This window comes from Idiotropiscis lumnitzeri, chromosome 1 (genome assembly GCF_059441095.1).
Source record: "Idiotropiscis lumnitzeri isolate Australia: NSW breed Sydney's pygmy pipehorse chromosome 1, RoL_Ilum_1.0, whole genome shotgun sequence".
Taxonomy (NCBI): Eukaryota; Metazoa; Chordata; class Actinopteri; order Syngnathiformes; family Syngnathidae; genus Idiotropiscis; species Idiotropiscis lumnitzeri.
The window spans coordinates 2,011,419-2,032,322 of record NC_142391.1 but is presented as its reverse complement, the minus strand read 5'-3'; the positions used below and the strand labels follow the sequence as shown (position 1 = coordinate 2,032,322).

The 20,904-nt window shown below is 47.1% G+C and overlaps 13 non-coding genes across 13 annotated transcripts; all 13 read right to left on the bottom strand.

Annotated features, from left to right (window-relative positions):
* Positions 1-311: 311 nt before the first annotated feature.
* trnas-gcu (transfer RNA serine (anticodon GCU)) lies at positions 312-393 on the bottom strand. Its single transcript has one exon. It is a non-coding gene; the product is annotated as a tRNA-Ser (tRNA).
* A 334-nt stretch (positions 394-727) lies between these two features.
* Positions 728-809, bottom strand: trnas-gcu (transfer RNA serine (anticodon GCU)). Its single transcript has one exon. It is a non-coding gene; the product is annotated as a tRNA-Ser (tRNA).
* A 272-nt stretch (positions 810-1,081) lies between these two features.
* trnas-gcu (transfer RNA serine (anticodon GCU)) lies at positions 1,082-1,163 on the bottom strand. The gene has a single exon. It is a non-coding gene; the product is annotated as a tRNA-Ser (tRNA).
* Positions 1,164-1,603: 440 nt separating this feature from the next.
* Positions 1,604-1,685, bottom strand: trnas-gcu (transfer RNA serine (anticodon GCU)). Its single transcript has one exon. It is a non-coding gene; the product is annotated as a tRNA-Ser (tRNA).
* Positions 1,686-1,993: 308 nt separating this feature from the next.
* On the bottom strand, positions 1,994-2,075 carry trnas-gcu (transfer RNA serine (anticodon GCU)). The gene has a single exon. It is a non-coding gene; the product is annotated as a tRNA-Ser (tRNA).
* Positions 2,076-3,250: 1,175 nt separating this feature from the next.
* On the bottom strand, positions 3,251-3,333 carry trnas-gcu (transfer RNA serine (anticodon GCU)). Its single transcript has one exon. It is a non-coding gene; the product is annotated as a tRNA-Ser (tRNA).
* Positions 3,334-3,677: 344 nt separating this feature from the next.
* Positions 3,678-3,759, bottom strand: trnas-gcu (transfer RNA serine (anticodon GCU)). The gene has a single exon. It is a non-coding gene; the product is annotated as a tRNA-Ser (tRNA).
* Positions 3,760-4,199: 440 nt separating this feature from the next.
* Positions 4,200-4,281, bottom strand: trnas-gcu (transfer RNA serine (anticodon GCU)). Its single transcript has one exon. It is a non-coding gene; the product is annotated as a tRNA-Ser (tRNA).
* A 774-nt stretch (positions 4,282-5,055) lies between these two features.
* Positions 5,056-5,137, bottom strand: trnas-gcu (transfer RNA serine (anticodon GCU)). Its single transcript has one exon. It is a non-coding gene; the product is annotated as a tRNA-Ser (tRNA).
* Positions 5,138-5,577: 440 nt separating this feature from the next.
* trnas-gcu (transfer RNA serine (anticodon GCU)) lies at positions 5,578-5,659 on the bottom strand. The gene has a single exon. It is a non-coding gene; the product is annotated as a tRNA-Ser (tRNA).
* A 331-nt stretch (positions 5,660-5,990) lies between these two features.
* On the bottom strand, positions 5,991-6,072 carry trnas-gcu (transfer RNA serine (anticodon GCU)). Its single transcript has one exon. It is a non-coding gene; the product is annotated as a tRNA-Ser (tRNA).
* A 440-nt stretch (positions 6,073-6,512) lies between these two features.
* Positions 6,513-6,594, bottom strand: trnas-gcu (transfer RNA serine (anticodon GCU)). Its single transcript has one exon. It is a non-coding gene; the product is annotated as a tRNA-Ser (tRNA).
* A 2,430-nt stretch (positions 6,595-9,024) lies between these two features.
* trnas-gcu (transfer RNA serine (anticodon GCU)) lies at positions 9,025-9,106 on the bottom strand. Its single transcript has one exon. It is a non-coding gene; the product is annotated as a tRNA-Ser (tRNA).
* Positions 9,107-20,904: the final 11,798 nt, after the last annotated feature.

Sequence of the window (20,904 nt, the reverse complement as noted above, 5' to 3'; positions counted from 1 at the left end):
TGCGGATGTTGTTGCAAACTGTTAGGGCTCGGTTAGGAACTGGACTACAAACTGAAAATTGTTTGGAACTGTTAGGAACGCGACGTTGTGAGGAGCTGTTCGGACTTGGTTAGGAACAGAACTATAAACTGCATAGACATTGTGTGGAACTGTTAGGGACTCAATGTTTTTAGGAAGTGTTGAGAATTAGGAACTGTTCGGACTTGGTTACTTGCTAAACTGGTGTATGACATACTCTATAATGCATCATAGTAAACATTGATACTATATTAATTGTACCTGGCATTAGACGGAAATCAGAAGCTAAACACCGACGAGGGTGGGATTCGAACCCACGCGTGCAGAGCACAATGGATTAGCAGTCCATCACCTTAACTACTCGGTCACCTCGTCTTGTCCTACTCCGTCGGACGTTGTTAGGAACCGGTTTGGAACGAGTGAATTTAGGAACTGGTTAGGAACTCGACATTACAAATTGTTTGTAAATTGTTAGGAACGCGACGTTGTTAGTAGCTGTTCGGACTTGGTTAGGAACAGAACTACAAACTGCTTGGACATTGTCAGGAAATGTTAGGAACTCAATGTTTTTAGGAACTGTTGAGAATTCTGAACTGTTCGGACTTGGTTACTTGCTAAACTGGTGTACGACATACTCTATAATGCATCATAGTACATGTTGATAATATTATTTGAACCTCTTAGAAGCAGGAAATCTATAGCTAAACACCGACGAGGATGGGATTCGAACCCATGCGTGCAGAGCACAATGGATTAGCAGTCCATCACCTTAACCACTCGGTCACCTCGTCTGTCCCTCTGTTGCGGACGTTGTTGCTAACTGTTAGGGCTCGGTTAGAAACTGGACTACAAACTGAATATAGTTAGGAACTGTTTGGACTCAGTTTGGAACTATGGAGTGAACGTTAGGAACTGGTTGGACGTTACAAACTGAACATTGTTAGGAACTGTTCGGACTTGGTTACTTGCTAAACTGGTGTACGACATACTCTATAATGCATCATAGTACATGTTGATAATATTATTTGAACCTCTTAGAAGCAGGAAATCTAAAGCTAAACACCGACGAGGATGGGATTCGAACCCATGTGTGCACAGCACAATGGATTAGCTGTCCATCACCTTAACCACTCGGTCACCTCGTCTGTACCTCTGTTGTGGACGTTGTTGCAAACTGTTAGGGCTCGGTTAGGAACTGGACTACAAACTGAATATTGTTAGGAACTGTTTGGACTCAGTTTGGATCTATGGAGTGAACGTTAGGAACTGGTTAGACGTTACAAACTGAACATTGTTAGGAACTGTTAGGACTTGGTTACTTGCGAAACTGGTGCATTACATACTCTCGTCCTGTCCCACCGCTTTGGACGTTGTTAGGAAATGTTAGGACTCGCTTAGGAACCGGACAGGAGTTGTTAAACATTGTTAGAAACTGTTAGAATGTTAGGAAATCAATGTTGTTAGTAACTGTTCGGACTTGATTCCAGGCAATACAGGTGTATGACATACTCTACGATGCATCACAGTACACATTGATACTATATTAAGTGTACCTGGCATTAGACGGAAATCAGAAGCTAAACACCGACGAGGGTGGGATTCGAACCCACGCGTGCAGAGCACAACGGATTAGCAGTCCATCACCTTAACTACTCGGTCACCTCGTCTTGTCCCACTCCGTCGGACGTTGTTAGGAACTGTTAGGAACCGGTTTGGAACGAGTGAATTTAGGAACTGGTTAGGAACTCGACATTACAAATTGCTTGAAAATTGTTAGGAACGCGACGTTGTAAGGAGCTACAAACTGCTTGGACATTGTCAGGAAATGTTAGGAACTCAATGTTTTTAGGAACCGTTGAGAATTCTGAACTGTTCGGACTTGGTTACTTGCTAAACTGGTGTATGACATACATGTGTGTACATGTTGATAATATTATTTGAACCTCTAAGAAGCAGGAAATCTAAAGCTAAACACCGACGAGGATGGGATTCGAACCCATGCGTGCAGAGCACAATGGATTAGCAGTCCATCACCTTAACCACTCGGTCACCTCGTCTGTCCCTCTGTTGCGGATGTTGTTGCAAACTGTTAGGGCTCGGTTAGGAACTGGACTACAAACTGAAAATTGTTTGGAACTGTTAGGAACGCGACGTTGTGAGGAGCTGTTCGGACTTGGTTAGGAACAGAACTATAAACTGCTTAGACATTGTGTGGAACTGTTAGGGACTCAATGTTTTTAGGAACTGTTGAGAATTAGGAACTGTTCGGACTTGGTTACTTGCTAAACTGGTGTATGACATACTCTATAATGCATCATAGTACATGTTGATAATATTATTTGTACCTGTTAGAAGCAGGAAATCTAAAGCTAAACACAGACTAGGATAGGATTCGAACCTATGCGTGGAGAGGACAATGGATTAGCAGTCCATGACCTTAACTACTCGGTCACCTCGTCTTGTCCTTCTCCTTCGGACGTTGTTAGGAACTGTTAGGAACCGGTTTGGAACGAGTGAATTTAGGGACTGGTTAGGAACTGGACATTACAAATTGTTTGAAAATTGTTAGGAACGCGACGTTGTTAGGAGCTGTTAGGACTCGGTGAGGAACAGAACTATAAACTGCTTAGACATTGTGAGGAACTGTTAGGAACTCAATGTTTTTAGGAACTGTTGAGAATTAGGAACTGTTCGGACTTGGTTACTTGCGAAACCGGTGTATGACATACTCTATGATGCATCATTGTACATGTTGATAATATTATTTGTACCTGTTAGAAGCAGGAAATCTAAAGCTAAACACCGACTATTACAGGATTCGAACCCATGCGTGCAGAGTACAATGGAATAGCAGTCCATCACCTTAACTACTCGGTCACCTCATCTTGTCCTACTTCTTCGGACGTGTTTAGGAACTGTTAGGAACCGGTTTGGAACTCCGGAGTGAATTTAGGAACTGGACATTACAAATTGTTTGAAAATTGTTTGGAACTGTTAGGAACGCGACGTTGTTAGGAGCTGTTCGGACTTGGTTAGGAACAGAACTACAAACTGCTTGGACATTGTCAGGAACTGTTAGGAACTCAATGTTTTCAGGAACTGTTGAGAATTAGGAACTGTTCGGACTTGGTTACTTGCTAAACTGGTGTATGACATACTCTATAATGCATCATAGTACATGTTGATAATATTATTTGTACCTGTTAGAAGCAGGAAATCTAAAGCTAAACACTGACGAGGATGGGACTCGAAACCCATGCGTGCAGAGCACAATGGATTAGCAGTCCATCACCTTAACCACTCGGTCACCTCGTCTTGTCCTACTCCGTCGGACGTTGTTAGGAACTGTTAGGAACCGGTTTGGAACGAGTGAATTGAGGAACTGGTTAGGAACTCGACATTACAAATTGTTTGAAAATTGTTAGGAACGCGACGTTGTTAGGAGCTGTTCGGACTTGGTTAGGAACAGAACTACAAACTGCTTGGACATTGTCAGGAAATGTTAGGAACTCAATGTTTTTAGGAACTGTTGAGAATTAGGAACTGTTCGGACTTGGTTACTTGCTAAACTGGTGTACGACATACTCTATAATGCATCATAGTACATGTTGATAATATTATTTGAACCTCTTAGAAGCAGGAAATCTAAAGCTAAACACCGACGAGGATGGGATTCGAACCCATGTGTGCAGAGCACAATGGATTAGCAGTCCATCACCTTAACCACTCGGTCACCTCGTCTGTCCCGCTGTTGTGGACGTTGTTGCAAACTGTTAGGGCTCGGTTAGGAACTGGACTACAAACTGAATATTGTTAGGAACTGTTTGGACTAAGTTTGGATCTATGGAGTGAACGTTAGGAACTGGTTGGACGTTACAAACTGAACATTGTTAGGAACTGTTAGGACTTGGTTACTTGCGAAACTGGTGCATTACATACTCTCGTCCTGTCCCACCGCTTAGGACGTTGTTAGGAACTGTTAGGACTCGCTGAGGAACCGGACAGGAGTTGTTGAACATTGTTAGAAACTGTTAGAACGTTAGGAAATCAATGTTGTTAGGAACTGTTCGGACTTGATTCATGGCAATACAGGTGTATGACATACTCTATGATGCAACACAGTACACATTGATACTATATTAATTGTACCTGGTATTAGACGGAAATCAAAAGCTAAACACCGACGAGGATGGGACTCGAACCCATGCGTGCAGAGCACAATGGATTAGCAGTCCATCACCTTAACCACTCGGTCACCTCGTCTTGTCCTACTCCGTCGGACGTTGTTAGGAACTGTTAGGAACCGGTTTGGAACGAGTGAATTTAGGAACTGGTTAGGAACTGGACATTACAAATTGTTTGAAAATTTTTAGGAACGCGACGTTGTTAGGAGCTGTTAGGACTCGGTGAGGAACAGAACTATAAACTGCTTAGACATTGTGAGGAACTGTTTGGAACTCAATGTTTTTAGGAACTGTTGAGAATTAGGAACTGTTCGGACTTGGTTACTTGCGAAACCGGTGTATGACATACTCTTTGATGCATCATTGTACATGTTGATAATATTATTTGTACCTGTTAGAAGCAGGAAATCTAAAGCTAAACACAGACTAGGATAGGATTCGAACCCATGCGAGCAGAGCACAATAGATTAGCAGTCCACCACCTTCACTACTCGGTCAACTCATCTTGTCCTACACCTTCGGACGTTGTTAGGAACTGTTAGGAACCGGTTTGGAACTCCGGAGTGAATTTAGGAACTGTTTCGGAACTGGACATTACAATTTGTTTGAAAATTGTTTGGAAATGTTAGGAACGCGACGTTGTTAGGAGCTGTTTGGACTTGGTTAGGAACAGAACTACAAACTGCTTGGACATTGTAAGGAACTGTTAGGAACTCAATGTTTTCAGGAACTGTTGAGAATTAAGAACTGTTCGGACTTGGTTACTTGCTAAACTGGTGTATGACATACATGTGTGTACATGTTGATAATATTATTTGAACCTCTAAGAAGCAGGAAATCTAAAGCTAAACACCGACGCGGATGGGATTCGAACCCATGCGTGGAGAGCACAATGGCTTAGCAGTCCATCACCTTAACCACTCGGTCACCTCGTCTGTCCCTCTGTTGTCGACGTTGTTGCAAACTGTTAGGGCTCGGTTAGGAACTGGACTACAAACTGAAAATTGTTTGGAACTGTTTGGACTCAGTTTGGATCTATGGAGTGAACGTTAGGAACTGGTTGGACGTTACAAACTGAACATTGTTCGAAACTGTTTGGACTTGGTTACTTGTGAAACTGGTGAATGACATACTCTCGTCCTGTCCCATCGCTTTGGACGTTGTTAGGAACTGTTAGGACTTGCTTCGGAACCGGACAGGAGTGGTTGGACATTGTTAGAAACTGTTAGAACGTGAGGAAATGAATGTTGTTAGGAACTGTTTGGACTTGATTCCAGCCAATACAGGTGTATGACATACTCTACGATGCATTACAGTACACATTGATACTATATTAATTGTACCTGGCATTAGACGGAAATCAGAAGCGAAACACCGACGAGGGTGGGATTCGAACCCACGCGCGCAGAGCACAATGGATTAGCAGTCCATCACCTTAACTACTCGGTCACCTCGTCTTGTCCTACTCCGTCGGACGTTGTTAGGAACCGGTTTGGAACGAGTGAATTTAGGAACTGGTTAGGAACTCGACATTACAAATTGTTTGTAAATTGTTAGGAACGCGACGTTGTTAGCTGTTCGGACTTGGTTAGGAACAGAACTACAAACTGCTTGGACATTGTCAGGAAATGTTAGGAACTCAATGTTTTTAGGAACTGTTGAGAATTCTGAACTGTTCGGACTTGGTTACTTGCTAAACTGGTGTACGACATACTCTATAATGCATCATAGTACATGTTGATAATATTATTTGAACCTCTTAGAAGCAGGAAATCTAAAGCTAAACACCGACGAGGATGGGATTCGAACCCATGCATGCAGAGCACAATGGATTAGCAGTCCATCACCTTAACCACTCGGTCACCTCGTCTGTCCCTCTGTTGCGGACGTTGTTGCTAACTGTTAGGGCTCGGTTAGAAACTGGACTACAAACTGAATATAGTTAGGAACTGTTTGGACTCAGTTTGGAACTATGGAGTGAACGTTAGGAACTGGTTGGACGTTACAAACTGAACATTGTTAGGAACTGTTAGGACTTGGTTACTTGCGAAACTGGTGCATGACATACTCTCGTCCTGTCCCACCGCTTTGGACGTTGTTCGGATCTGTAAGGACTCGCTTAGGAACCGGACAGGAGTGGTTGAACATTGTTAGAAACTGTTAGAATGTTACGAAGTCAATGTTGTTAGGAACTGTTCGGACTTGATTCATGGCAATACAGGTGTATGACATACTCTATGATGCAACACAGTACACATTGATACTATATTAATTGTACCTGGTATTAGACGGAAATCAAAAGCTTAACACCGACGAGGGTGGGATTCGAACACACGCATGCAGAGCACAATGGATTAGCAGTCCATCACCTTAACTACTCGGTCACCTCGTCTTGTCCTACTCCTTCGGACGTTGTTAGGAACTGTTAGGAACCGGTTTGGAACGAGTGAATTTAGGAACTGGTTAGGAACTGGACATTACAAATTGTTAGAAAATTTTTAGGAACGCGACGTTGTTAGGAGCTGTTAGGACTCTGTGAGGAACAGAACTATAAACTGCTTCGACATTTTGAGGAACTGTTATGAACTCAATGTTTTTAGGAACTGTTGAGAATTAGGAACTGTTCGGACTTGGTTACTTGCTAAACTGGTGTATGACATACTCTATGATGCATCATAGTAGATGTTGATACTATATTAACTATATTGACTTGTTAATATAGAGGACAATTTAAAGATAACCACTGACAAAGATGTTACGCGAACCCATGAATACAGAGCACTATGGATTAGCAGCCCAGAACCTTAACCACTCTGTCACCAGATCTTGCCCCACTTCAACTGACGTTGTTACGAAGTGTGAGTACTCCGCTTGGCACTACTGAATATTGTTAGGAACTGTTATAACGTAAGGAACTCAACGTTGTTAGGAATTTAGAATTGTTAGGACTTACTTGCAAAATTGGTGCAAGCCATAGTCAACAATAGATCACAGTACACGTTGATAGTGTATTTATTGTACCTGTTAATAGCCAGAAATCAGAAGCTCAACCCCGACGAGGAGGGGATGCGAACCCATGAGTGCAGAGTTTGATGGTTTAGCAGTCTATCACCTTAACCATTCGGTCACCTCGTCCAGTCCTATAGGAAACCACTGACCTCATGATCAGTTACAATACAATTTTTGATTAGGTATGTGAGGCTCTGAACCCGAGTGGTGTTCTGTTACTGGACTTCTGTGCTCGTCATGGATTGTCCATAACAGACACCATGTTCAAACATTAGGGTGTCCATTTTCGCACTTGGCACGAGGACACCCTAGGCCGCAGTTCGACTATCGAATTTGTACTACTCCCCATGTCAGAGTTTTTTCCGGATTGCCGGAAGTCAGATTTGTTTCCAGTGAGGGTTGGAGTCCGCCAAGGCTGCCCTTTGTCACTGATTCTGTTCATATAACTTTCAAGGACAGAACTTCCAGGCGCAGTCGAGGCAATAAGGGGGTCCGGTTTGCATCTCTACTTTTTGCAGATGATGTGGTACTGTTGGCTTCTTCAAGTGTTCAACTCTCACTGGAGCGGTTCACAACCGAGTGTGAAGTGGTTGGAATGAAGATCCGCGCCTCTAAATCTGAGACCATGGTCCTCTGTTGGAAAAAGGGTGGAGTGCCCTCTCCTGGTTGGGGACGAGATCTTTCCCCAAGTGGAGGAGTTCAGTTATCTTGGGTCTTGTTCACGAGTGAGGGGAGGATGGAGTGAAAGATCGACAGACGGGTCGGGGCAGCCTCCGCTGTGATGCGGACCTGTGATCGGTCTATCGTAATGAAGAGGGAGCTGAGCCAAAAGGCGAAGCTCTCGATTTACCGTTCGATCTACGTTCCTACTCTAACCTATGGTTACGAGCTGTGGGTCGTGACCGAAAGAACAAGGTCTCGGATAGAAGCGGCCGAGGTGAGTTTTATCTGCAGGGTCTCCGGGCTCTGCCTTAGAGATAGGTTGAGAAGCTAGGCCATCGGGGAGAGACTGTCTCCCGTCTCGCCTGGGGATCCCTCCGACACAGCTGGAAGATGTGGCTGGGGAGAGAGATGTCTGGGTGCCCCTGCTGAAACTTCTGCTTTCGTGACCCGACCCCGGATAAGCGGCCGAAAATGGATGGATCGCATAGCCATCCATATATGTTGATACTTAATAAACTACACCTGTTATTTTGCAATAATTTAAGATTAACTCCTGACTGACTGTTTTGGAAATTGTTAGGAACTGTTAGGACTCGGTTAGGAACTGGACCAGAGTGGTTGAACATTTGTTAGGAACTTTTTGGACGTTAGAAACTGTTTGAACATTGTTCGAAACTTTTAGGAACTCATTGTTGTTAGGAACTGTTAGGACTTGGTTACTTGCAAAACTGGTGTATGACATACCTTATGAAGCATCACAGTACACGTTGATACTATTATTAACTGTACCTGTTAATAGAGGATAATTTAAAGCTAAACACCGACAAAGATGGGACTCGAACCCATGAGTGCAGAGCACAATGGTTTAGCAATCCATCACCTAAAATACTCGGTCACCTCATCCGGTGCTTCCGCTTCGGACATTGTTGGGAAATATTAGGACTGTCCCACCACTTGGGATGCTCGCAACTGTAAAGACGCTAGAAAGGAGGACAGGACTTGGTTAAAACACGATTTATTTGAGAAAATATGTTACAATTGGGTCATAAGGTGCGAAAGTGGTGTATGACATAGTCTATGGTCCAACACAGAACATGTTGATACTATATTAACAGTATATCATATTAAATGATAATCTAAAACTAAATATCGACAAGGATGGCATTCGAACCCAAGCGTGCAGAGCACAATGGATTAGCAGTCCATCACCTTAACCACTCGGTCACCTCGTCCAGGGGTGCAGGAAACCATTGACCTCATGATCAGTGACAGTACAATTTATGATACGGTATCAGATGTGGTTCTTGGCGCTAAGCTATGTGACGCTCCGGTATGTGAACTGTATTTAGGGGATGCGATTACACTTCATTGTCTTCAGGTTGTCTTCTATTAAACGTTTAGAATGTTTACCTGTGTGTCCCCAGCCGACCCGACATCGCCCTCCTGTGGTTCTTGATCCCCCTAAAGGCGGCCAAGCATCTCGTGTGCGACCAATACCGCTGGCTCACCATCAAGATCGTCTGTGTTCTGCTAGTTTTGGCCATCTTGGCACTCTTCCTCTACAACATGCCTGGTTACATGGTGAAGAAAATGTTAGGAGCTTGACTTCCTCATTATTATGACAATTGGTGTTGGGCTTTTTTTTTTTTTTTTTGATGAACGTTTTGTTTTTCTGAGCAAAAATCACATGCCATTTGTGACATGATTTAGTTGGACATTTGGACATTTGGTTTGAAATGTGGTGTTCTTTCCATCATGTTTTGCATCTTTCAATTGTTTGGCATGGGTCCAAAATGGATGTTATCACTTCAACAAGTGTTTTTCTCATGTTGTTTGTATGCGACAAGATCAAATAATATTGTATATTTAAAATTTGTGAATAAATCAAACATGCTTGAAAATGTGTTTCTGCTATTGAAATGTTCAGATTCGTTCCACAATTTTGAGCAGCATGATGGGCAAATTCTTGAAAATGACAGTATTCTGTGGTGGTTCAGTGAACCGTGTGGAGGGAAAACAGGACCCAAGAGCAACCGGGGTGAGGTGAAGAGGTTTTATTGAGAAGAGACGCAGACGAGGCGGCAGGAGCGGGAAGTGGCAGGCAGGCAGGGTCGGAGCGGGCAAGGCGCAGACGGTGATCCGGAACTCGGAGGTGGGCAGCAGGGGCCCGGGCTCGGACGGTCGCTAGACGGCTGGAGGAGGAACACGAAAACACAGAAGTCAAACAGGAGCGAGCGTCAAGGCGATCTGGCGAGAACAAAACGAGCGAAGACATGAGACAATACCACGTTAGGTCACGGGATAATCCGGCGTCTGGCTCCTGGCGACGCTGGGTCTTATACAGGTGTTGATTGCCGCTGATGGGCAGCAGGTGCGCAGAAGCCGACGCCTTCTCAAGCCGGGGGCGTGCCTGGATGGAAACCGCCGGAGACCTGAAAACAACAATAACTCGCCAGGCTCCCCCCAAACCCGAACCACCACAGTACCCCCCCCTCAACGGACGCCACCTGGCGTCCTACCCGGCTTGTCCGGGTGTGCAGCTTAGAAGTTTTTGATCGGGGAGTCATCAAGGAAGAGCTTGCGAGAGATCCAGGAGTTCTCCTCTGGGCCATAACCCTCCCAGTCTACCAAGTATTGGAAGCCTCTACCCCGGGGCCTCATGTCCAACACCTTGGACACCGTGAAGGCAGGGTGATCGTCTATCATCCGGGGGGGTGGAGGGGAGACGGTCGGAGGGCTCAGAGGGCTGGTAGAAACAGGCTTGAGGAGAGAGACGTGAAACGTGGGATGGATCTTTAGCGAGTCCGGAAGTTTGAGTCTGACGGAGCACGGGTTAATTACTTTAGTGATGGGGAAGGGACCAATGAATCGGGGAGACAGCTTACATGAGTCTGTTTGAAGCGGAAGGTCGCGGGACGAGAGCCAGACCATCTGGCCGGGCTTGTAGTCCGGAGCCGGGGACCGATGGCGGTCGGCCAGGCGCTTGGTCCGCTGCGCCGAACGGGTGAGAGAAGCCTCCACCTCGGCCCAGACTCCCTTGACCCGACGGAGGTGCTCCTCGACGGAGGGAACCGCCACGGCATGCTCCTGTTCCCCAAATAAGGGGGGTTGATAACCGAGGCAGGCCATGAAGGGGGACATACCTGTAGTGGCGCAGGAGAGGGAGTTGTGGGCGTACTCGATCCAGGGCAGGGCCTCGCTCCATGACACCGGGTTACGGGCCACCACGCACCGCAGCGCCGCTTCCAGGTCTTGGTTGGCCCGCTCGGTCTGCCCGTTGGTCTGAGGATGGTATCCGGAGGAGAGACTGGCCGTGGCGCCCACCGCCCTGCAAAATTCTCTCCAGACCTGGGACGAGAACTGGGGACCTCTGTCGGATACTATGTCTAACGGGATGCCATGGAGTCGGAAGACGTGCTGAGTAAGTAGTTGCCGTATCCAGGGCGGTGGGTAACTTGGAAAGGGGAACGTAGTGCACACACTTGGAGAAGCGGTCGATGATCGTGAGTATGACGGTATGTCCATCGGATGGGGGGAGACCCGTGACAAAATCCACGGCGATGTGGGACCAGGGACGGCTCGGGATAGGCAGAGGACGGCGGTGACCCGCCGGGGCGGTGTGGGAAGCCTTCCCACGAGCATGCCAGCAGGAACTCGCGGGTGTCCTTGGCCATGCTGGACCACCAGAAATGTTCTTGGATGAACCGGAGGGTGCGAGTAACGCCCGGATGGCATGTGAGCGAGGACGAGTGCCCCCACTGGAGAACCTGGGACCGGACGGCGTCGGGGACATACAGACGGTCGGAGGGACCCGGCCGAGGGTCGGGTTGCTTACGCTGAGCCTCTCTCACCGTCTGCTCGATCTCCCAGGCGGCCGCTCCCAGGAGGCATGAGGGCGGCAAGATGGGTTCCGGTGTGTCTGGACTGGCGGGAGACGAAAACATGCGGGAGAGGGCATCAGCCTTGCCGTTGTTTGAGCCGGGTCGAAAGGAGAGGGTGAAGTTGAAACGGCTCAGGAAGAGGGACCAGCGAGCCTGGCGAGGGTTCAACCGTTTGGCGGACTGCAGGTAGGCGAGGTTCTTGTGATCTGTCCAAACCAGAAAGGGAATCGAGGTGCCCTCCAGCTAATGACGCCATTCCTGGAGGGCCCACACTACCGCCAGCAGTTCGCGATTTCCAACGTCGTAGTTCCTCTCAGCTGGAGACAGGCGTCGGGAGAAGAAGGCACGGGGTGAACCTTCTGTGATTCGGAATCCCGTTGAGAGAGGACGGCCCCCGCTCCGGTGTCAGAAGCGTCCACCTCGACAATGAATTGTTGAGAGGGATCGGGGTGTTTGAGTACCGGAGCACTGGTGAAGGCCTCCTTGAGAAGATCGAAAGCTCGGGACGCCGCCGGGGTCCACTGGAAGGGGGTGGAGGTGGAGGTGAGCGCGGTGAGAGGGCTAGCTACTTTGCTATAGTTGCGGATAAAGCGGCGGTAGAAATTGGCAAAGCCCAGGAAGCGCTGAAGCTCCTTGCGGGTAGTGGGCATGGGCCACTCCACCACCGCCTGGATCTTGGCGGGGTCTGGCTGGAGTTGGCCCTGGGCGATGATGTATCCCAAGAAATGCACCGAGGGGACATGGAATTCGCACTTCTCGGGCTTGACAAACAGGCGGTTCTCGAGGAGGCGCTGAAGTACCAAGCGGACGTGTCGACGGTGATCTAGGAGTGAACGGGAGAAAATGAGAATGTCATCCAGGTAGATGAACACGAAGCGGTTCAGCATGTCTAGGAAAATATCGGTCATGAGGGCTTGGAAGACCGCCGGTACGTTCGTGATACCGAATGGCATTACGAGGTACTCGAAGTGGCCAAGGGGGGTGTTGAACGCCGTCTTCCACTCATCGCCCTCTCGAATTCGGACCAGGTGGTAGGCATTTCTTAGGTCCAGCTTTGAGAAGATCTGGGCTTCGCATAGGGGCTCGAAGGAGGGGTCGATCAGAGGAAGTGAGGTCTTGTTCTTCACAGTTATTTGGTTCAGGGCCTTGAAGTCGATGCAGGGGCGAAGCGAGGAGTCCTTCTTCACGAAGAAGAAGCCAGCTCCCAGGGGAGAGGAGGAGGGCCGAATGAGACCAACGGCAAGAGAGTCACGGATGTACGTCTCCATAGCTTCTTTTTCCGGACGGGAGATGTTATACAAACGGCTGTTGGGAAGGGGAGCCCCAGGGAGAAGGTCGATGGCGCAGTCGTAGGGTCGATGGGGAGGAAGGGTGCGGGCGAGGTCCTTGCTGAAAACCTGGGCGAGGTCATGGTAGTTGGAGGGCACCGAGGAAAGGTCGGGGGGAGTAGGAGCGGGGGACGGAGACGAAGGAGCCGGGTCCGCAGACACTGCGAGTGGCAGAGCTCGCTCCAACCCGAGACGGAACATCTCCTCCAGTCGATGGTAGGATTGTGCGTCTGGAGCCACGGAAACCCCAGCACCAGGGGAACTTGGGGTGAATTAATGAGAAGCAGCTGGATGGACTCCCGGTGGTTGCCTGAGACGATGAGGGTCAGGGGGGTGGTCTGCTGGAAAACCTGGGCAATGAGGTGGCCATCCAGCGCCACCACTCGCCGGGGGGAAGGGAGAGGTTCCAAGGAAATCCCTAATCGACGAGCCAGGGCTAGGTCCATGAAACTTCCATCTGCTCCGGAGTCGACCAGTACGGAGACTGGGTGGGACTGGTGTTGCCACAGGATTCATGCGGGGATCGACATACGAGGGGAAGAGCCAGTAGCCGACGCGATAAGGCTCGCCGTTGGGCTCTTGGTCAACGACGAGCCTGGTCTTTTGGCTTGACAGGACAGGTAGCGAGGTAATGTCCGGAGTTGCCACAGTAGAGGCAAAGCTGGTTGGCGAGGCGTCTCTGACGTTCCTGGGCGTCCAGACGTGTTCTTCCCAATTGCATGGGCTCCTCCGGACCGGTGGGAAGCTGGGCCGGACTGGGCGGGCTGGCTTCGGCGAGGGGCACGGCGGAACGTGCGGCTGGCCTGGCCGTCCTCCGCGACCGGTCGGCCTGCCGTTCTCGTAGCCGGTTGTCGATCTTGATGGCGAGTGCGATTAGTTCCTCGAGGGTGGAGGTCTCGTCGCGAACGGCCAGCTCGTCCTTAAGGGGTCGGTCAACCCGTTGAGAAAAACTTCGCGGAGAGCGGGCTCGTTCCATCCGCTCTCGTGAGCCAAGATGCGGAACTCTATAGAAAACTCAGCTGCGGATCGGGAGCCTTGCCGGAGAGCGAGCAGCTTCCGGGTCGCCTCGCGTCCCTTGACGGGGTGATCGAAAACGCGCCGCAGCTCTCGGCAAAACTCGGGGTAGGAGGACATCGCCGGCGACGAAGCTTCCCACAAGGCCGTGGCCCATTTCGCGGCGCGGCCGCGGAGCAGATTTACCATGTAGGCAATCCTGGCTCGGTCGGAAGGGTAACTGAGGGGTTGCAGGTCGAAGACCAGCGAGGTACTGAGGAGGAAATGGCTGCACGAGCCTAAGTCCCCGGAGAAGGGCTCCGGCGTGGGGACATGAGGTTCCCTGCTGCCCGGAGGGAGCGTCGCGGGAGTAGGGGGGACCGGGGGAGAGCCCCCGGGGGGGTCGGAGGAGGAAGCGAGAGAGCTAACCTGGTTGAAGAGGTGCGTGAGTTGGTGGTGGAGTGCCTGGACGGAGTCCATGAACTCTTGCAACATCCTCTCATGGCGCCCTAGCTGTCTTCCTTGGAGGGAAAGAGCCTCCTTGAGGGGATCCGGGGTCGCTGGGTCCATTGTTGAGGCCGGATTATTCTGTGGTGGTTCAGTGAACCGTGTGGAGTGAAAACAGGACCCAAGAGCAACCGGGGTGAGGTGAAGAGGTTTTATTGAGAAGAGACGCAGACGAGGCGGCAGGAGCGGGAAGCAGTAGGCAGGCAGGGTCGGAGCGGGCAAGGCGCAGACGGTGATCCGGAACTCGGAGGTGGGCAGCGGGGGCCCGGGCTCGGACGGGCGCTGGACGGCTGGAGGAGGAACACGAAAACACAGAAGTCAAACAGGAGCGAGCGTCAAGGCGATCTGGCGAGAACGAAACGAGCGAAAACTATACGAATTGGAAGTGCTTGCAAAAATCAAATCCAATCCTTCATAACTGACCAATTCGACAAAGCAGTTTAAAAAAAAAAGCGTGTTAACGTGTGCTTCAGTCTCATTGACGGAGATCCAAGGCATCGATATGAGCTTCTAAAGTCGCAATTTTAGCATCGATAAACAATGACAACGACATATATCCAGAATCACTATCATATTCTTGATCGTGACGGATGAATAAATACACGCTCTTTTTATTATTTAGATCCACATTTCGACATTGTAGCGACTACGTGTGATTATGTGACAATACTGCCTCCACGTGGACATGAATGATATTACAACAATGTTGAAAGTGTGAATGGCAGTATATTTGGAAAGATTGGGTGAAACAACCCAACATTTTTTAGCGGGTTCATACTTGTTTGTTTTTTGGTTGTTTTTTTAGTCAGCTCTGGTGTATATACCACATCCGATATGTTTAGTTGTATACGTCACACTTTCTTTTTGTCATGTAGCAGCAATTTGAGCTGCAAACGTAAAGGAAGATCTGACACTGATTGTTTGATTTGCACTTCCTTTAGTTTACAACAACCTGCTCTACAGTAGCAAACAGTTGAGCTAGATATATATTTTTTAATTTGAATTTTTCTCATGGGCAGTAGGCGGGGCAAACCCCGAACTTGTAGGGTGACGTCAACGAAAAAACAATCACGCTCACACTCACATCTAGGGACAATTTAGTTTATAGAGTGTCCCATTAACCGACCATGCGTGTTTTTTGGAATGTGAGAGGAAACCGGAACACCAGGAGAAAATCCACGCAGACGCGGGGACTACACGCAAACTCCACACAGGAAAGCCGGAGCTGGATTCGAACCCGTAATCTCTGAACTGTGAGACCGTCGTGCCGTCCCTGTTATTTATTTAATTGATTATTTTGGTTTATTTTTATTTATTAGAATTTCAAACGCGTATTCGTAGACATCGGTTCACTTAAACGCGGGATTGTGAAATTGAAATTCTTCTGATGCTGTCGGCCCAATCATTGTTTAATGATTGCGAATGGAATATTGGCAATGGTCGAGTATGAAAACGTGTAGACGTTATCAGGATGCATTTATTGCACCCTTTGTCAAAAAAAAAGATGATACGCCAGATCGAAGTCTTTAGTGACAGCCTCGTTCTAGTTTTTGGGCGTTTTGCAGCATTTCATTCATTGCCGAACGTTCCCGTCGAACTGCGCAAAATCAATAAATCCGCCGAGATGATCAATCAATCCAAAGAGTTACTCCTCCTTTTGCTGGGTGTCGTCCTGAGTCGTGGTGAGATTTATTAAGATTTTCAGAATTTTTGCTTCGCAATAAAGCATAATTTTATTTCAATATTTTTTTGTGGTTGGTGAAAAAAAAAAAATTGGGGAGGAGGCTCGTAAAAAGTTAAAGGCATGAAAAATCTTTCATAGATTTAATCATTGACATGGTGACAATACATCAGAATTGACTGATTCAACAATCGAAAAAGGCCTACACGTCCAAACCCCGCCCCCTCAGTATTTTATTTATTTATTTATGTCTGGTAATGTGCACTTTCGGATCATAAATGAAGCTCCAAGGCACCTCCAGGGGCTTCGAAAGTCACAATTTTATAATAATAATAATAATAATAATGCCTTTATTAGTCCCACAATGGGGAAATTCGAGATTCGAACCCAGGCCTCCTGGGGAGACTGGGTCCTGAACGCGGCGCCTTAGACCACTCGGCCATCCTGGCATGCCATTAATTAAAATTCGAGATTCGAACCCAGGCCTCCTGGGGAGACTGGGTCCTGAACGCGGCGCCTTAGACCACTGGGCCATCCCGGCCATAATTAGCAAAGCCAAGGAAATTAATCCAGGATCAGCCCTCATACTCCTTTTCACATCAAACACAATGGCAGATGAAATGTCAAAAGGAAACAAGATGGCCAAAATTGAATAAATAATGAAATTAGTGATTATTCAAATCATTCAAAGTGCAATCAACAGAAAAAATAATTACGAACTAAATACCGAAAAAATATTGAAATAAATGATTAAAAGAATATTTGCTATAAATAAACAACTGAGCAAATGACCACAAGACTTTTCTGCCGTTTTGGAGAGGTTTAGCATACTAGTTTTGGTCAAGTTTGTTGTTTTTGCTGGTTTTCTTTCCAGGCCAGTGTGAGTGTCCGACAGACTGGCTGGAGCGCGACGACAAGTGTTACTACATCTCCGCAGACGCCAAGACATGGAAGGAGGCGAATGTCTCCTGTTTGTCACACGACAGCAACCTGACCAGCGTTGTGGACGACGACGAGAAGGTCACATGATCCCACCTCCATCTCATCCATGTCTACTATTTAGTTGTGTGTTGTATGATTTCTTGTAGGAATGGCTGAAGACAACATTGAAACAGGACAAGGCCTGGCTGGGCCTGACGGACGAGGAGACGGAGGGACAGTGGAAGTGGACTGATGGAAGTCTTTTCAATGATTCGTTGGCGTAAGTGGCAGTACGAAAGCACGCAAATGGAACAGAATTGGTCAGATTGCTCTTCCTGTTTGTTACTAGGTAGATTTCAAAGGGCAAAAAAGATGACATCATAAGAGTGAAAAGCGCTTTTTTTGTGTATCAGGAACTGGGGGGGACAAGCAGTCGAACAACTATGGCAACGGCAAGTACGGTGCAAACTGTGTTGCCATGGTGACCAAAGATGGGGGGGTCTCTGGTTCGACTACGACTTTGACTCCACCATGCTGTACGACACGTGCAAACGCGAGTCCATGGTCAGTAGCATTCTTCAAGAAAAATAATAAAATGAACGAGATTGTTGCCACCAGTCATGAGTCACGTTTTAAAAAAAAAAATCAGACAATGTTTTGAAAAATTCTGCCCATGACTTTGAACAATGTGCACACTTAGCGATAGCTGATGCTTGGCTAACCAAACGCTATTGCCGATGCTAAGCTAATCACAATCGATAGCCGATGCTTGGCTAACCACAAGCGATAGCCCATGCTAAGCTTATCGCGAGCGATAGCCGATGCTAAGCTAATCGCGAGCGATAGCCGATGCTACGCTAATCACGAGCGATAGCCGATGCTAAACTAATCGCGAGCGATAGCCGATGCTAAGCTAATCGCGAGCGATAGCCGATGCTAAGCTAATCGCGAGCGATAGCCGATGCTAAGCTAATCACGAGCGATAGCCGATGCTAAGCTAATCACACTTCGGTTTCAGGTGGTGGTGCCAAACCGCACTAAAGTGTTGGACAAGACTGAAGAACTGGCTACGCTAGTCACCAAGATGGCTGTCATGGGAAAGGTCGTGACTGTGAGTGGTCGCCTCTGACACTGACCAAAAGTCATGTGACGTTGTGTATTTAGTTGTTTTGTTTTTTTTTAACTCAGACACCAGAGGACAGTGTGACCGTGGCCAGTCGCCAGTCGTGTTCTGCTGATAATGTGAACGCTGACGTGTTGTGTCTCATGTTTTGTGTGTGAATGCTGTCAAACCTGTGTGGTAATTGCCTTCTAGGCCAATCTGACACCAGTTCATGACATCACTTGCTCGGCCACACCTCTTAAAGGCCCACATCCAACAGTACATGAATATTCTAGTCCATAGAGTGATTACAAAACGAGGCGTCACGGAATGAATCAGGACACCCGACAGTCTTGGCCTCATTTGCTCTTAAACTTCCACAGAATTTCTCTTCTGAGGCAGCTCTTCAGCATTCACCCGCAATTCTCAACGTTCGAGTCGCGAAGCTGTTTGGAGCTGTCAGGGTGGGCAGCCGCATCACTATCAAAGGGTGAGTCAAGTCTAACCCCAAAATGCGATGAGGCCACATCCTCCGCAAATCATGGCTTCTGCTCCCATGACATGTTTTTGCTTCCGTGCTGCAGTTTACGAGTCGGACTGTGCGACGACCGCGACATTGTGCTGAGTCTGGGCCTCCGCTTCAATTTCTCGGGAGATGTCAACGTATTTGTGCACAACTCCTGCCTGTCTGGCTGCTGGGTCAAGAAGGAGCGCCAGCTGGAGTTCTTCGCCTTTGCACCTGGGAAGTTCTTTGAGGTACATGAATTACCTCCGTGACAACAATATGAATGTTTCTTTTCGGGGCAGCACGGAGAACTCTTGCTGAGCAGGTTGATGTGCGTTTACTGGTTGAAAATGTCTTGTTGTGGTTCAGATGATAATCTGGTGGGATGCGAACTCTTTCTACGTGAGCGTCCATCTGGACTACAAGTACCGAGTCGACTTGGATGTGATCACGCATGTGCGTGCGGGTGAAGACGGGACTCTGACAGATGGCAAGCAAATGCAAAATCACGTCAACATCAGACGCGCCATTTCCTGTCTGGATATCATTATGCATATATACTAGTGAGAGACCGATTATCGCCCAGGCCGATTATCGGGGCCGATATTTGTAATTTTGCCGATTATCGGTATCTGCTTTTTTTTTTTTTTTTTAACTTTCAAGGCCGATAAATTAAAAGCTGATTTATTTTGGCTTGCTACAGCCTCTCTCTCTGCTGTGCTGGTGGCCCTGCGTGCAGAAGCAGATTGTCCCGCCCAAAGCAGCATCTGATTGGTTCCTTGATGTAGTGGGTAGCAACCAATCAGCAGTAAGCTGCCTGTTTGCTTTTTCACCTCGAGTCACACGCACTACAACTGACTTTGCCAAAATTTTAATAAATGCCGCCTGCAACTCACAACTAACTGAAAACTATTGGCGATAGTCAACTTTAAATGTTTGTTTTTATTGAACTCTAATAAATGCAGCTGAGCCTGGGAGCTCCTTGCACTTTTTGTTCGGCTTTTAAAACATAGTTGTCTATTTTCTAACATTTAAAATAGCTTTAACATGTTGTAAATCGCTAAAGTTGTTTAATAAACATGTGCTTAAAGTCAATTAAACTAAATCAAGTTTTGGAGTTGCTGTTTTTCAAAAATTAGACACCATTTTATCCCTGCTTTTAACATATCGGCTTCAAATATCGGTTATCGGCCTCCATGACTTCTAATAATTGGCATTGGTATCGGCCTTGAAAAAAAAGCATGTCGGTCTATCGCTAGCGTATACCATACAATCCATAGATATTGAGCATTATATGTTAATGTAAATGCTAAATGCTACTGTATTCTAACAATTTATTTTACTCCAATGAACACTGATCACACCTGTCACCTACTGTATGACTTTTATATAAAATTACTATTGCCGTATTTATTTAACACAGCAGCTACTGAGATTTAATATTCATTTCTCCATTTTATAAATGTCTATTTAACTTGTTTCTCCATTTTAGTCTAGTAAAACCACATTACAAAAGAATGTTGTCTTTCATGCCTTGTTCGCAGCTTATTGTGACCAAAGCGTCTTTTAGCCCAAAAATGAAATTCACAGAAAAAAAACAAATGTCAGCGACAATCAAATCACACTTGAATAACCGGTGATGGATTGTTACACATTACGTGGAAGGAATCTGGACCTGCTCTTTGCAGAATTGTTTGAACGCAGTGCTCCTCAATTTACAGTTTCAGGAATTTAGTCTCTAAAATTGCAGTAAGTACTCCTCTGCAAAACACAATCTTAATTTGTAACATTGAAAATGAAAAAAAAAGGAACTACAATTGAGTAACTTTACTGTAATTTTTTTCCCCTCTGCTTCTTCAGAGCGCCACTGCCACCTACTGTAATGGACACGCAATTACACATTATTCTAGTACAGCAAACAAAACGCTTTAAGCCTTTTGTTTCCTCCCTTCCATCCTTCCTTCCTGCTTTTATTCCTCTTTGCCTCTTTTCTTCCGCTCGTCTTTCTTTCATCCAATTTAGTTTCTCCCCTTCCTCCCTTGTCAAACATTCCTCCCTCCTTTCACACTGTCCTCGTCTCCTTACTGAATACCACCCCTTCAATCATCCTTC